Source organism: Podarcis filfolensis, assembly GCF_964270895.1.
Source record: "Podarcis filfolensis genome assembly, chromosome: 5".
Taxonomy (NCBI): domain Eukaryota; kingdom Metazoa; phylum Chordata; class Lepidosauria; order Squamata; family Lacertidae; genus Podarcis; species Podarcis filfolensis.
Window position 1 is genome coordinate 29,889,544 of NC_139608.1, and position 17,722 is coordinate 29,907,265.

Below are 17,722 nucleotides of genomic sequence, written 5' to 3' on the forward strand. Positions count from 1 at the left end.
TGGGCAAAATGTGCAACCAATGTAAATATTTTGTGACAGAAGGCTGCAGTAGGCCGCCTAAAACACAAGATAAATCAGACAGCAAAGGAAAGTCTTAAACAGATGCTTCTGCCAAAATTGTCTATGACAGAGTAGGATAGGGTAAACTAAACTACAGCTGGATGAGGAGATGATCAAGTGTACAGAATGACTTTTTATGTGCAAATGGGGTCTATTTCAGCTGCAAGCAAGAAGATTCGTCATTCATGTAAATCGTAATGCTCATCGCAAAAAATAGAAGAGTAAAGCAAACAGACGTTGGCTTTGGTGACCTGGGAAAATGAGTTTGAGAGTAATATTTAGGAGACAGTATAAATCACATGATCATGATTCTTTACAGTGCAATTCATCCTATATATGTCTGCTCAGAGGTATGCCCCATTGAGGCCAAAGCAAGGGAGACTCATCAGGACTGCCACATGCAGGGACAGAAGGTTTAGGTAAGGTAGGGGATTGAATTGGGGCCTTCACTCTTTGGTGGCTCTATCTCCTCTGCCACCAATGCTCCATAGAGAAAGGGCAACCTGAGTGCTAATGCTGGCCATGCAACCCAAAGGTGGTCAGTTGACCTTGCAACACAATGGAGAGGTGCCAGGTTTCACTCCATCTATCTAATCCAATATATAACTAGGTCCATGACTATAGTCTAGTCATTGACATAGTCATAACTTATCCATGACTATGTCCCCCCTGATCTTTCTGATCTGATATCTGGCCTCCAACCCATTCATGACCATTCCTTCTGACTCTGGTCCATGTGCCCAGCTGCCTGTGTCAAACTCCAGACTCCATGGCAAGGTAGTTTATCGCAAGGTAGTACTATACCTTCTCCACCATGATCTCAGTGAAAACTGATCTGCTCAAGCTGTTGACCTGGAAAAAAAGCTGCCAGTGGCATCTCTGATTGCAGAAGTTGGGAACTTTAGGCACAGGGTCCTTACGCATCCCACTAGACCCCTCTATCTAACCCTCAGGACTCTCCATTGCCCATGACCTCACACCAGTTTTGCTCCACACTTTCCTTGGTTGCATTGGCTAGAATATGTCCTTGAACTTTACTGGATGGAGAGAGATGTGTGTGATTTTTCTGTGGCTGGATCATATCCTACCATTCACTTGTCTCCCCAATTTGGATCTCGCCCCAACAAACACCAGCATGTGGCCCCCAAAATGTTTCATACCAGGCCCATGGCATGAAAATGTTTCCCCAGCCCTGCCCTACTGCTCAGATCAAGATTATGCTGCCTGGAAAACCAAAGCATCAAAATGCAGTTCAAGAGTTCTCCTACCAATAGTTTTTGTAAGAAGTATGAGCCTAGTCTGAAAATTCAAATTATATTTTATGTCCTTTAGAAGAGGCTTATAAAATTTCAGAACAACCTTACTTTTTCAGATCCTTGCAAAACTCTGTGGTTACCAACGTCCACTTATCCTGGAACATACTTCTTGATACTGTAAGCTGACCAGAAAAATCAAACACAATTGACAGACCAATCACCTCCCAAGGTCATATCTTAAAGTGCTTTCTGTACCACACAATCCTTCTACTTGAAGGAGTAAGCCATTGATATGTCAAGGTTGTTTGTTTTGGACATTTACTCTTTACAATCGACTTACTTTGATGGTTTTGCCCTAGAAACCTGCCTTAGCAACAGAATAAATCACAGCAGGAAGAGGAACAAGCGAGTATTAAAAGTCAATGCTGTCATCTCTGCATGGGGCACTGGGTCTTTCAAATGTGTTATCAGCACTTATTAGCATGTCACTGCTATGTTAGACCAGGTTTTTGCAGCAGGAGAAAAGCACTGAAATGTCTGTATTGGTGAATGACTTCACAGTGAATGCATCCCTGACCCAACCTCTTGGAACAGGGAGTTGCACCTGAGGTATTATTATTAACATGATTTTACTCAGCTTGACAAGAACCCAAAGTCCTCTGTCTACCTGAAAGCATTTCAAAACTGCTTAAAAACTTAAAATCCCTAAGTTATATATAAAAATACAATATAAAAGTAACAGAACTGTATCATAAAACAGACACAACATGAAAACTAGAAAAATAATATTATGAAAACAAGACTTTTGTGATAGCAGGGTCCATTCTTATGAGTCAGGGAAAATCTGAGCAAAAATATGTGTCTTTAGAAGGCATCTGAAGCAACTGGTGTACAATATCTCACATATGCCAAAGGGAAGAGCATTCTGGGGGTTTTGTCCTTCGATATACTGTGGGGTACAGTGCTATGAGTAAAATTTTCCCAGATGATCTAAGTGATCCTGCAGTTCTATACAGGGGCAGGCAGTCTTTGAGGTAGCCTGGTCCCAAACTTCTTTCATTGCACCGAGGACTGTTAGTATTACAACACCTTGATCGCACTGTGCAGTTATCAAATATATTGCTATGCCAATTGGGAACAGGATGTCTGAGAATAGACCAGACATTAAATGTTAGCAGTCAGATTGTGACTGTGGTAACAAGACAACAGCTTAAGGAGCGCTTGCCTAGGGATGCTTCAGAAACAAACTGGCTGGTGGTTATTGCTAAGGTTATTTGTTATCCCAGGATAATCTCCATCTAAAGTTCAGCAGCACTGACTCATCGCTGTCGTCTTCTGCTAGCTCAAGCAGATGTTAATTTCTCCCAGTTCATGGGCAGCTGTTTGGCTCCTTATCTCAAGCTGTATAAATACTGCTTGCATTCTCTTGGCTCTCACACAGGTGTTCTGCGCAACAAGGATGAATGGAACTCTCTCACGCACTCAGTTTATTTCCAATATTTACCAGGTTCCCTGTGAATAGAATCACAAGTGAGTGTCAAGTGTAGCCAAGCAGGTGAGGCTCGGGCAGAATGTTCCACAAACCCAAGGATGGGGAATCTGTGGCCCTACAAATACTTTTGGTCTTTCACTCTAATCATTCACAATTAGGTCTGGGTGAATCTATAAATTTTGTTCTTTCTCATTTCCCCAATCTTTAGTTCAGTTGGCCACATTTACAAATCAGTTTGCGATGTTAAGTCGTCGTGAAAATTCACTGACATTTCAGTGCAAATTGCTCCATCTTTTGTGTGCAATTTTGCCCAATGGACACATTCTTCCAAAGCAGTTTTCCCAATTTTCATCAATATATGCATTGTTAAGCACACTTTAGCCTTGTTGGCATCCATCTGTCTCGAAAGACAATCGAGTGCACCTCTGGGGGGAGGTGAAATCAAACAGCTGGAGAAACACTGGTACCCGGTTACCGGTAGTCTGGGCAGTGTGTGGAGGTCCTGGGCTGCCCAGATGACAAGACCCTCCTCTCAGTCTTGCTGACGTGGTCCAAAGGAAAGCAGAGGAAGAGATTTGGCACCAGCTTGGCTGCAGTAGTTGATGGAAAGAGGCATACAAGACGCCAACCAACCATTTTAGGGACTCCACTTGGGATTTGTGTAGGGTTTACTCCTTAGCCTTTTCTTCTCCTGCATTGCAAAATGGATTTTTTTCTCCTTTTCTCTGTTAAAACAAAGCTTATTTTATTTTGACAGGCATATAGCATTGGGTAAGGGAAAAAGAAGAAACAAAAAAGAAGAACAGCGAAGCAACCAAAGAAGAGAACTGTATGAGCATGTTAAAAAGGTAAAGAACCCCTGACAGTTAAGTCCAGTAGCGAATGACTCAGGGGTTGCGGCGCTCATCTCGCTTCATTGGCCAAGGGAGCCGACGTTTGTCTGCAGACAGTTTTTCCAGGTCGTGTGGCCAGTATGACTAAGCCACTTCTGGCAAAGCCAGAGCAGCGCATGGAAACGCCATTTACATTCCCACCAGAGCAGTACCTATTTATCTACTTGCACTTTGACGTGCTTTTGACTGCTAGGTTGGCAGAAGCTGGGACTGAGCAACAGGAGCTCACCCCGTCACAGGGATTTGAACCTTCGACCTTCTGATTGGCAAGTCCTAGGCTCTGTGGTTTAGACCACAGCGCCACTGGTGTCCCTTATGAACATGTTAAGCATACATAAAAGTGATAACGCAATATGTACAGGGTTTGCAATAAAGGATAGGAGCACAAAGTGAGTGGAGAATGAAAGCATTTGCCAAAATGCATAGAGAAAAGGTAAGTAGCCGGGGTAAAAGTCAGAGGTGTTTCCAGAGCAACTTAGCAGGGACCATGTTAAGATACATATAGTTGTGGATGTATGTCATGAAAGCCCACCAGACAGCTGAATAATCCTCTGCTTTCATTGCACTCTGCAATACTGTGAGATGGTGAGTCGTGAGCTGTGGGGCAAAGCCTGGAGTCAGGGAAGATCAAGAAGGAAACCTTAAGTCAGGACCACAGGAAGGGATATTCTTAAGGATGCGGAGAATTGTTACTGTGGTTGCATATACACCCTACAGTTTTAGCACATTGCTTTCCACAAAGAATCTATCCTACACATAGCTACAATTCCCAGTGCCCTTAACAAGCTACAGTTCCCAGGATTCGGGGGGGGGGTCATGTGCTTTAAGTGTGCTTTACATGTGTTTTAAATGCACAAGGTGTATGCAGCCTGTTGTTGTTTTTTAATGGGATTCTTTCTTGCCAAAAAAATTCTGCAAAGTTGTATTTTTTTGGGGGGGGGAGGGTAGGAGAAAAGGAAAGGGAAGTCTCAGAAATATTCTGAGAAATTTTCTGGCTCAGTTCTATTTATAACATCTTTGAAATGATCCTTATTGTCATAGCAGAGGTTGCTCCTGTGGAGAAGAATAATTTTTTGAGTCCTGTGTTCCTCACCACCATGACATTCTAAACATCTCAAAAACATTAGCCAAGCTAGGCAGACACAGTCGCTGCATGGATTCAGTTCAATATCAGGCCATCCCTTTTACTCCCAGACTCTTCTTCCTGTGACCATGGCAACAATAGCCACATAATAACCTTAGATGTCAGATGTGTGTTTGTGAGAGTTTTCCTCCTTTGATCAGACGAGATTTCAGTTTTAGCCGCATGGTCACGTGCAAGCTGGTTTGAAAGCAGTGCTGTCTGAGTTAGAAGCATCTCAACCCAAATAGCAAGGGTGAGATGAATATTTTAAGTGTGTGTGGGGGGGTACAAGTCACCATTTGGGCAATTTCTGCTTAAAACTGGTCTGTAGGATGAATGCTGGGATATATCCCAATCACCAGAGCTGGCCCGAGATGTTTTGCTGCCTGGCAATGCCCTCACCCCACAATGATACCCCCAGATCTGGGTCTCCACCCCTTCCTGCCTCCGCTGTCATGTCCACGCAATGCTGCCAGCCTCAGCACCCCAATTGTACCTTCATCTGCACCTGCACTGCCACCACAAGGCTACAGAGGCAGCGAGGGCAATGGGGCTGGGTTGGCAATGTGGGTCATGCCCTGGTGAGACTGGTATCAGCGCAGTGGTGGGGAAGGGAGGGAGGGTGTGAGGAGGGATCAGGGAGAAGGGCAGATCCACTGCCTGAAGCAAATGGCTTCACATCGCCTGATGGACAGGCCACTCCGGCCAGTCATTGATCTTAGGATGTTGCTTTAGTAGCAGCACTTCAGGACCGCAATATTATTTTCCTACTTCTACATATGGCAACGACAAAACACACACTAGCATTTATCTCCGTTTCATGCCAGAAGCATTGCTCCTCTCTGTAATGGTTTAGCATCTCTTATTGTTCAACGAAGGACTGTCACCAAGAAGGAGGACAACTTTTAATTTCAGGGCTCATCTTTGAGCAGGAAGTTTCAACAGGTGCGGGTGCAGAGGAGCGGAGAAGGGGTTTAATCTCACTATATTAAGATCTGCCTGCGCTCAGTTGCATATTTTACCACATTTTTGTTGTTGTTGTTGCCATTTAACATTTACTGCTATTTTCACCATCAAAGCACCAACAGCTCGACATATTAATACAATTTTTATGAGTCCCCCGCTCAGGAGTGCTCTGCCTGCAGCCATCAGAAGATGAATACAATTTGTCTCTCTTAAAGGAAGTTTTGCTTTCAGCATTTGTTGTGTCTTAAAGAGCTTGCCTGCTCCTTGATATCTCCCACCTTCCCCTTTCCTCTGCAAGCGCTGTGAGCGATAATTCATTTAGGAAACCGTATCGGCGGGTTGCATTCAGTTTACCATGCAGGTGATTTACTGCAGATTGCTCAGCTGTGCTCAGGAAAAGAACTGAATGAAAAACTGAGCAGGGTTTCCAGAGAAGGCTACCAGTTCATGTCGGTTTCAGTTACAACAAATCTGGGTAGCTGGAATGTAGTGGAGTTTAGACTGAAGAAGAAAATAAGGGTGGGGCTGGTGCCAGGTTTTTTGGGGGACTCCTTAGCACCACCCTAGTGGATCCCCACACTGCTCAACACTACTCATCTACCCTACCCCCTGTATTGCTCCCAGGACCATCCAAAAATAGGGGTTGGAGCCCAGAGGCTTGGGCGGGGGAAGTAAAGATGGCAGTGACTGCTGTTGCTGGCCAGTCCAATAGTCAAACCAGTAGACAATGCTGCCTACTGACTTTGCAGCGTAGCGCCACAGTACTCCCAATGTAAACTTAAGAGGCATCAAGATATAGTGTTTAGGCTGTAGCATTTTTGCAGTTAAATACTTTTTCTGGGTTACTGGGCAACCTTACAATGCAGAGGGTGGTCTAGTATAGTGGTTAGAAGGTTGCTCCCAGCACGTCTTGGGAATAGTATTCATTTTATTGAGATTAGCTCAGGAATTTTTATTTTTTACTTTTAAATTAGGTGTAAAGTTGAGCCAGTCCCTTCAAGCCAGTGGAACCTCCTTATCACATATCGGAAGCAATTGTAAAGTTGGTGTAGAAGCAAACTGGCAATTTAAGTAAGAGTGAGGTAGTTCTGAGGGCTGAGGCAGACAAAGAGGTCACTCATAAAAGGTGAGAGAATGGTATATTGCCATCCTATGCAGGTTTACTCCAATGCAAATCTCTCGGAATCGATTTATTCCTTTGCACAGGTTTATGCAAGTAATGATCACTTGTTTGCATGCATGCATGTTTCAGAATCAACTCATAAACTGGAAATTAGGGGCAAGGAGATGAATCCTGATAGTGGGCCAGCTCTTTAATTCCCTTACCCATCACCATGAACCAATTTTGAGATGTGGGCAGCCCTTGTACACCTGTCAAAATTCAAAACCATTGATCAACTGTTACAGTGAGTTCCTTTGAAGTCCATTTGTAGGCACAGTTTGGATTCAAACTACAAAGGAAACATTCTTCGTCTGTGGTTTGCCTACTGTGGTTCTAAGTGCCCATGCATGGAAATGGATTCCAGTGCTTCTTCTTTGGTTTATTTTAAAGTGTTTGGAATAAATGAACTAGACATTCATAGAAATTGGAGTAGCTAAGCTGTGACACTCCACATGTCATTGACTCCAACTCCCATCATCCCCAGCCAGCAGGGCCAATGGACAGGAGTGATAGAAGTCCAACCACTTCTCAAGTGCTACCTCCTTACTGCTGTATTGAATTTCACCTGCTGTGTCTGGACATGTTCATGACCCCGATAAACATGCTTTTTGTATTGTAATAATTGAGCAAGAGAACTGGGTCTTCCTGTGTATTTATGAGTAAATCTATTCTTCTGGTCTTTCACCGTTGAAGTGATTTGTGAATTCAGTACCATTTCTGTGGGGTTAATATGAACATGGTTTCGTGTCGAATTTCACTTGCAAATTTAAATGATTTTCAGATGTTTTTAAAAGAAGAAGAAGACTGGATTTAAAGCATGGTTACAGAGGGAAATAGCCTCCAGCTAAACTGTTAGCTAATTAAACCCTTTTACCTTATCTAGCAATTTAAACACAAAGCAACAGCACTAGAGTTATAAATAGAGCTCACTGAGATAGAAAATGAATTCATTTGCATAAAGGACCCAAGCAACTGATGAGATGTAATTGGCATCAGAATATGCAAAGGTTCATTAACACCATTGGTAAGTTCTGCAAATGTCAACAATTAAAACCTTTTGTAACAGAGCTGCTGATTCTATTCATTTTCTGCCCCGTAGGGTTGTTTTTATATAACCTTTACGGAAATATGATTAACACACGACAAACATGCTTCCTGCATTTCTTTACCCTTTTGCTTGTGGAAGAATCATTAGTTAATCAAGTTGTCTTAAGTCAGGTCAAGATAACTTCTGACTTGCCAGACTCAATTCAGCCCACCAGCGATGTTTTGAGGCTTGCCAGGTTCTTCGTCAAACTCCTCCAGTTTTTTTCCCAATTCCAGTCAACAAAAACAGGAGGCCTCAGTGGGCTGAAATGGAGCTTGCTGAATCACAAGTGGTAGATCTTAGGTCAAGGTAGCAACCAGGTAGCAACAGCAGTAGCATTTTTACAAAAGGTTTTCACGAAAGGGAATCTATCTAATTGCTGCTTTTACCTTGTAATTCAGAACTTTAAACTCCTGAGCATTAAACTACAAAAATATTTCTGCTAGGCTGAGAGAGAGAGCAAGAGGAAGGCTGAGGAAAAGCTACAAACATTGCAAGTCCTATGCATCTGCTGAGATAAATAAATATGCTCTTCATTATGTTTCTCGTGTCCTAAAAATAACAAGGGGAAATAAAATGTGTTTATCCTTTCTAAGCTACAATATGAAGTTTCCATTTCAATTCCTTATAGATGTACATATGTCATCCATATTGAATAGAGACTTCAATACGTGTTGTATGGAAACAGGTGCTATTATCACTGTATTATTTTTTAAAAAAATATTGCGTGCCCTTCTAGGTGTATCTAAATGACATGTTGTTCAGATGCCTGATTATCGTCTTCCAAAGCAACTACTCTAATCTGAACTTAAAAATGGAAAGTGTAATGCTGGTGGTCAACAAAAGAGGTTTAAAGACTCTCTCAAGGCAAATCTTTAAAAATGTAGTATAAACACTGACAATTGGGAAACACTGGCCTGTGAGCACTCCAGTTGGAGAACAGCCTTTTCCAAAGGTGTCATGGACTTTGAAGATGCTCAAACTCAGGATGAAAGGGAGAAATCAGCTAAGAGGAAGGCACGTTTGGCAAACCCTCACCATGATCAACTCCCGCCCAGAAACTTATGTCCCCACTGTGGAAGAATGTGCAGATACAGAATTGGCCTCCACAGTCACTTAAGGACTCACTGTTAAGATTGTGTTCATGGAAGACAATCTGACTCTGCTATGAATGATTGCCAAAGAAGAAGATCTAAATGACAACCTAGAAGCAAACTATGTGTTACTCTGTCTGTCCTTTAAAAACACACGCAACAGGCTTAAGCTAGCCACTTTTATGTGAAGAAAAAGCAGCCATGGGGTCTAGATCTGACCTGTGTTTCAGGGATGGAGAACTTGTGGTGCCCCAGATGCCACTGCACTCCAGCTCCCATCAGCCCCACCAGCATGGCCAATCCTAAGGGATGGTGTATCATCAAGGAGTTGTAGTACCATAACATCTGGAGGACAGCAGCTTCCCCATCCCTGCCCTAGACAAGCGCCTTCTCTCACTGCTTCCTAGGGAAACCAGGCCAAAAAAGCAGCAAACAAAAACCCAGTGTTGACTATGTGGCAAGGGTCCTTAGTTCATCTTCTCCTGGTACCGGAGGTGTCTGTCATACATAGTGTCTGTTCTTTGGTCATCCTTCAAGGCACTGTGAATCTTGCCACAGTGAACTGGAGAGGAAGCTCTGACACATGAAAATTCCCCTGCGCACGCACGCACACACGCATGCACACACACACACCGGATTTTTTTTTCAAATAAATAAACAAACAAACATAAATCATAACCTTATTTAAACCAATCTTAGTAACATTGTTAAGTGACTTCCTCGTATCCCCCTGGTTGAATTTCAGTGTATATCATTTTAACAGTTTTCCAAAACCAATATTCTCATAAAATTAATTTAACCACTTAACATCTTTGTTTCTTTCCCATTTGGCATTTAAATGTATTAATTCATCACATTACATATTTAAATCCTAAGCCTATCTGGTATTTGCAAGCTTTTCCAATTAAGAAAGACACCGGATACAATTTTGGGGGGGCTCTAACATGCTCAAAGATCTCTAAATATACCAGCAGTGAGTCCAGCGGCATTCACAGGTCCACACACAGACAATCCCCAGTATTTCAGTGGTATCTGCTCATACCGACACAGGAGATGGAGCTTTGCTGAATGGATGTAGAGAGCGGTGACTCACTTCAGCCGATTAGCACAAAAGCAGTATCTTTCTCTCACTCTTCTTTCTGCAAGAAGCAGATAATTCTTGGGATGAAAGGGAATAAAAGAACTGCGCTTCATCCTTTGTGAAAGCCATCCTTGGCTGTCATTTCATTTGACAACCTCTCTGGGGCGTTCAGAGGTCACTGCTAAATTTTCTCTGCAGTGCTGTGGTCCTGCTTAGTGCTCTATCACCCCATGTATATAGCTATACACAGCCCCATTGGACTATTTCTTTGCTCTAGATGTGAAGCTTAATGCCTTTCACTCCTTCTGCTTCTTAGGCGCTTGGAATGACCCTTCCATTATCCTTGGCACAACAGAAAACCGCCATGAGAGCTATTTCTATATCCATTTCTCTATTTCCTTGACTCAATGGAATGGAATGGTTTCAGCACCATTTACTAGGGTGAGTGATACCAAGCTACCCCTGGCAGGTTCTTCCAAGATGGCAATTACACTCACTAGAAGCATTCAATACCTCTTATTTTTAAGCTAATAACTCCGATTCCCCAGTCAAGACTTCAGAAATGAAAACCAAATTGCCTGCAGCCTTCCACTGGCTGCAATTACCCCCATTCCTCTTAAAAGGGCTTAAAAGGTTTGCATTTTCCCTGACACCCTGTGTTGTGAGGTAAAATGGCTATAAACAAGATACAGAGGAGCCAGTGCTTAGTTAATATGACTGGCTGGATCTATTTGGAGGTGTGGAGCAGGCAAAACTATTGAAGAACATTCTAAATGTGCCCAACAAACACTGCCTGTTGCTTATTTCTTACTAGAACAATGGCCATTATGATGGAGGATATAAGTCCAGGAGAGTCCAGCCCTCTGAGGGATTCTTCTAGCAATGGGGGAGAAGTTTGATTCAGTTTACATTTAAAGGCAGCTTTCCTTTGCAAAGCAAAACACAGCCACTTTTGAAATCCTCCTTGGAATTTCATAGTTCGATTCTCCAGCCAAGTATTGTGGAGAAAAATGCATATACTAGGGTAAAGTGTGCATGAAAATGCACTTACTAGTGAAAAATCACATGTAAAAAAGCATTATATTACAGGGAAAATGCATGGAAAAAAATATGTATATTGGGTGAAATTTGAACAAAAATGCTGATGAATTTTCATGAATGCTTAAAAAAGGAAAATGTAGGCTGTGTGCATACTACTGCTGACTCTGTCTCCAGCATGCTCTTAACATTGGTGTTTGAAGCTGAGTACACATGATGTTAAGCACAAATACTCCTTATTTGTGCAAGCATGGATGCAAAGATGACAAGCCTATAAAGAACTCTTGAAAACTCACATTTATTTTTTTTAGCTTCCTCCAATCATACTCAAAATGCTGGTTCTGTTCCAGCTGAGGAGAGTTATCCCATCAGTAGACAAGTTGTGCAAAACTGCTTTGAAGATGTCAGAGTCCAACAGATGTAATGTAATATTGGGAACAATGAATGCTTATGATGTAAAACAGGGGTGACTAACTTTCTTCAGCGAAATGCCTGTGTTGGTACCATGGCTATCCATCTGAGGACCAAAATGTAAAAGTAGGAAATTTTAAAAACCCTGTTTAATGTTTTAAAAGTAAATTGGATGGTTCTGTCTCAGGCAAAAAAGTATGAGTAAGTAAGAACAAACATGCTGTTCTGACAGACGACAGGCTTAAATTGCCTGAGGAGGTCCAAGAATGATCAACTGGAGGTTGCACCAAACAATGCATTAATGAGGACAAGGATAATTCGTGACAGTGAGTGAACAAGGGATGCTATAATAGTAGATACGGGCATTGAATAATCTGTAAGGGACAAAAGAAGAAGGGCATGCCTGGACAACCTTAGTATAGGATTTAGAAGAAGAAAATCAGCCTACACAAAATAAGCATATTGCCATTGTTTTCTTATTTTCTTACAAATAATGGGATTGTATGCAACAGCAGTCATCCTCAGAGCAGATCCATTGAAATTAATGAACGCGACTAACTTAGGACCATGATTTCAATGGGTCTACACAGATGATGACTAACGCTGGATATAGACCATGGTTTTGAAAGTTTCTGGCATCTAGGCCCTGGTGAAGAAGCAAACAGCAAAACAGTCTGTGCCCCTCGTTCTAACTCTCAGGCCTGCTTTGGGCTCTGAGCTCATCAATACTGGACTTTCTGATTTCAAAACATTGCATCCCTCTTGAGGAATAAGAGAAATGTATATTCAAGAAGTCAAGGTCAGTTCCAAGAAAGCAGTCCAAGCAGGCAGCAGGGAAGCATTGGGAACAGGCTGGCAGGAAGAGGTCTGGCAAAGCCATGGAGCTAGAAAGCAACATTTAAGGACCAGGGGAGAGACTGAATTTGCAATTTGTAAGAGGCAGTGGAGCCCTGTGCAGACATTCCAATGCACATGTCCTCTATCTGTGTTCAGTGAAGTCATAAACACACACTGCTAGATAACTCTTTTGTTCAATTGCATAAATGTGTTTCTCACCAGAGTTATTTGCAGTGGGTTCACATTGACTCCTGACTCCTTATGTATGTTGATTTCACCACATTGTGACTTCTCATCCTGCTACCTGTTGGATTTGCCCTTCACAAGGCAATGCTTCATCATATGTCCTCTTCCCAATGGATGAGCAGCAAAATGCTATCATCTGTTTCTTTACCGATGAATACAGTCTTTCAGTTTCATTCCTTACAGGCTGTGCCCCCCCCTCTCCCATACCCAAATGCACATTCATCTATTAGATTGGGAGAAAAGCTGGTCTGTTATTCCTGTCCCTCCACCACCACTGAAACCATTATTTGGAGTTATATCCTCTTTATTCGCTGTGGGTCACGGTTTGTGGGAGGGTCATATTAAGCATGCTTTTTGATCATGCAAAATAGGCCTAGACGCTCTGAGTGATCTGAAGGAGGGGAGAGATGTGTTTTAAAAGCAACGAGGCAGAAAGGGTTTCTTGGGAGAGAGAGAGAGATGGAAATGAAATCCGAAGGGATTTTTAAGAGAGAGAGAGAGCAGTTCAGCATTACAATACAAACATCTCACATGGCTTTCATCTTCACTTGAACTTGGTGCTCAAACAAGCATCACATCATGAAGAGTTTGCCTTGTTCCACTTGGAGCTTTTCTGCTTATCTCCTTTAGGCAATTTAACGTTCATCCTTGCAATATACACACGGCTTTTTGCATTTGTTTGTGAAACAAAGACAAGGGACTCTTCCTTCAGGTGAGTGCTTTATCAAACAGATAAAGATACACAACCTATATCTATGTGGGGGAGAGCAAGAGACTCTAAGTTAATTTGGCAATCACTTCTGCAAAGAAAGCACATGCATGCCTGCCTTCTAATGGATGGACACAGATGAATCCAGACTAGTGAGCTAGAAGACATTTCATCTGGGGCTCGCCTAGGGACTTTGCAGAGCCCTTGGGCCAATGTCACAAGCTTCCCAGCCAAGTGAAAAGCTCCTGACATTAATGGAAGGATGGAAGCAGTGCTATTTTTCTAGAAACAGAGGTGCCTGAACTCACCACAAATACCTCCTTTGTTCTCTTATAATTGCAATAGCACCCACCTGAGAGATGCTGAAACTGAGTTCCAGCTGAAAAAAAAGCCCCGGATGGAAGGATCTCTGAGTTTTGATTCTCCTAGTTTCTCGTTTTTCCAGTCTTAAATTTGTTTCTCCATATTCTGCAGCAATTTGTGATGTGTTGTTTATTTATTTATTTTATATTTTAAAAAACCATGGCAGGGGTAGAACACTAAGATCTAACAGTCAGAGCCAGGCTTTGGAAGACGAACTGTTAGAACAGAAAAACAAAGTTCCTGTGAGCACATTCTGGGCCTAGGAATTTATTTTATGCAGCAGAATTGAACTGAGATCACAGTGCTTTCACACGGAAGTCCATTCCTGCCTAGCTTTCTTCATTGTAACAGCCTGATTTTGGTGAGAAAAGTTGTATTGCTGTTGCTTTTCTTAAACAACTGGGAGTCAGAAAACCTTGTCTACCCCCTGCAAATATTCTAGAGATTTACCATTCCGTTCCTGTGGCTCTCTTGGGGCAGAGCTGCATCAATAGCTGCTTACCAGGGGGGTGAGGGAGATGGAGGGAATCTGGGCCAGTATCTAACCCTCTAACTGAATAAGAGAAGCTCTGATTCTCTGAGGCCAGAGATCTTACATGGCTTTCTAGCAAAGACAGTGGAAATCTTTGGATTCACAAACTTCCACCTTAAGTCAAAGTGATAAACACTGGGTACTTAGCAACCAGAATCACAGAAGCACTGGATGTTCTGTCTTGGTGGCATTGCTTGCCATTTAAATGTGAAAAATCACATCGTTTGTTACATTTTAGGTCCAGAAACGGTTGAAAAATGCTTCTGAGATGAGGCAGACAGGTATGATCATATTTAAACATTTAAATATATCTGACCTGGTGTTGCTTGACATTTGTCTTCCATCACGATCCATGACTTGTTTCTTTCCCCCTATTAATATTGTCAGTTCTTAAAGGTTGGTTTGATTTGACTTCAGTTTTTAAGGAAGCTGAGTGCTGGAAGATTAAGAGATGGGGTTAGTGCTACATAACAGTTGTCTGACATCAGAATAAGCCTAGAACTGCCATCAGCTTTAGCACATTAATATAAAATCTAAAAATATTTTGCTCTGGTATGTGTTGCAAAATAAATCTAATATCTCACAAGACAAATTCAAAGTGGAGCTTCTCATACAAACGTTTATGAATACAGTGCTATGTTGCTTATTTATTTAATATGTTCATTTTGGGGTGGAACCCTTACAAGACAGTTTGCAAGAATTATCGGTAATAACATAATGCACAAAACAATGTAAACTGTAAAAATAGCCAGTAAGCTAGACTACATGTGTAAGCCCCAAATGGTCCTATTTTCAGAATTTGGAGGAGAGGGAGGGAACTAGGCTATGTCATCAAAGTTAATTGGATTAATTCCAAAGAACAACAGCTAATAGCATTCTGATAGGTTACGAGGGCCTGCCGTACCATTAGGCAGAGTGAAGCAACCGTCTCAGGTGTCAGCTGCACAAGAGCAGGAACAGCAGCTCTAGATCTTTCTCCTAAGTCCCCAGCCATTCCCTTCTGTTGCCAGATGGCCTTTTCAGGGGGCCCTAACCTGGCCTGTTGCCTCAGGAGTGGTAGAGAATGATATCGCATCACCAGTGTTGAAGTGAAATTTGACTGCCAGTTGAGTTGGCTTCTGGGAGTGGACACCCTCTTTTTCCTTTGCCTCAGGTGGTAAAATGTATTGGATTGACCCTGTAGGTTACACTTGGACAGCATTCTCCAGGTTTAAATAGAATTGATACATTCATTTAAAAAATAGGATTCTATCACATGGGGTTCTCTCTCCAAGCTCCTTGTGGGTTATTACCATGGTCTAGTAACAGTCTTTTTCAGCCAAACCTTCCTCAGTTGGTTGCTGTGAGATACATTTGGGGGGCTGTCTCAAGTTCCTTGGATGAGAGATCAAATGAATGGAAGACATTAACAGAATCAAAGAGATGGGGCTGCATTCAGAATGAGTGCAGCAGATTAACATTGGCTCAATTGCCCTACATGGAAATATCTTTACTGCATTGCATCCTTTCTGCATTCTTCCTTCAACATGCGTGTGCACCAATTAGACCATATGTGTTTGGCATCTTGATTCTTTTATTTTTCAGGTATTAAGGAGGAATCATCTCAAGCAACCTGATCAGTCACAAACAGAATAAACCCATTTGATTTCCTGATGTTGATGTCTGAGCTTTTAGCATGAAGAAGCTCTTGTCAGCCGCTTCCAGTATCATCTTCCATCCTGAGTTCTCCTGGGAAGGCCTGGAAGAGTCTTGTAGCAAACAAACAGCTATGCATCATCACCACCAATTAACTATTATTTTGGCACTAAGTATATTTTGAAAACCAATTGTCTGAGACTGAGTTCTTATTTATTAGAGAAATTATTCACTCGTCCCACAGGATATGTTCTGCTTGCACTTTAGAGAGATTTATGGCTCTATAGTTTTCTCCCCCCCCCCCCCATTTTAAGGAAGCATTTAAATATTTAAGAGATTCTGCTAATGTGTAAAATGACAATTAGACCTGATGCAATGGTGGGACTTAATGACCAAGCAGCACATCTGATTGACGCCCCAGATATGATCTGCTGCATACAAGGAACTCCTGTGCTTGCAGAGCTCTCTTATTCATGTCGACAGAGGGGCAGATTTACATACATGTTACTATTAAACAGGCACAAATGCAGTGCTTTTCTTCTGGGGGGACATGTACCCCTAAACTGACGGTGAATGGTCAGTTCCGTTGCTACCCCCAATGGCGGCCTCATTTGCTGTTATGGTGCTTCCTGAGTCTCAGATGGAAGCGAGTGTTTAATGTCTAAAGTAGGAGTTGGAATCTAGCATGGTGATTGGTCAGTTTCGTTGTTACCACCTCCAATGGCAGCTTCCTTTCCTTTCCCGGTGTTTCCTGAGTCTCAGATGGAAGCGAGCATTTAATGTGTGAAGCAGTGTGTAATGTGGATGTGAGATGTTTTACTGACAAAAGTTTGGCCTCATTGAGGGGCAGTATTTCAAGCAGAGGAACTGGGAAGATGTTAGTGCACACAACCTCATGCCAATGTGGAAGTTCCTTTGAGCTGTCAGCTGTGTAATATGAGGTAATGCATGTTCTTTGAACTTTTGTCTATCTACTGTATTTATTTTCCCCAGTTTGAACTATAAAATGGTGATTTTCTTGAGTCAAAATGAGAGTACCCCTAGGCATTTATTTATTTTTAGAAAAAAGCACCTCACAAATGCAAATAGAATCGTTATAGGTTCGTACGACTATGTGCCATGTTCAGAAAAGAAGAAGCAGTTCTCTTTTTTCAATAAGCCAAAGGAATCAGGACACAAAGCACTATGTAGTGGCAGAGGAAGAGGAGTGTGAGGGGAGCGCACCATCCCCGGCAGCGCGATCCCAGTGGGGCGCCACTGCGGCTGTCCCACCCACGGTGGGCGCCACGCCCCCACAGATGGCGTGCCACATCCCTGTGGGTGGTGCGCCACGCCTCTGGGATGCACGCCAGCCCCGCCCCCGCCTGCTCTCCACCCCCCTGGTGCCGGAGCATGAAGGTCCGCCACTGGCACTATGGAGCATATGGCTATCAGAATTAATGTGTATTAAAGTAGGTGGAGGGAACAGATATGTGCAATTTCATAGTTCCATTCGTGGATTGTGTGGGAATGTTCAGCAACTGTCTGCAGTAATCAGCACTTGCTACTGCTACAATAGTGCGTGAGAGTCTTCAATCTTTTCCAGTACAGTGGTACCTCGGGTTACAGATGCTTCAGGTTACAGACGCTTCAGGTTACAGACTCCGCTAACCCAGAAATAGTACCTCAGGTTAAGAACTTTGCTTCAGGATGAGAACAGAAATCACGCGGCGGTGGCGAAGTGGCAGCTGGAGGCCC

At 42.6% G+C, this 17,722-nt stretch overlaps 1 long non-coding RNA gene across 1 annotated transcript; it reads left to right on the forward strand.

Moving 5' to 3' along the window:
- The first annotated feature begins 14,518 nt into the window (after positions 1 to 14,518).
- Positions 14,519 to 16,176, forward strand: LOC310763127. The gene is made up of 2 exons (XR_014548503.1): positions 14,519 to 14,631; positions 15,935 to 16,176. It is a non-coding gene; the product is annotated as an uncharacterized lncRNA (long non-coding RNA).
- Positions 16,177 to 17,722: the final 1,546 nt, after the last annotated feature.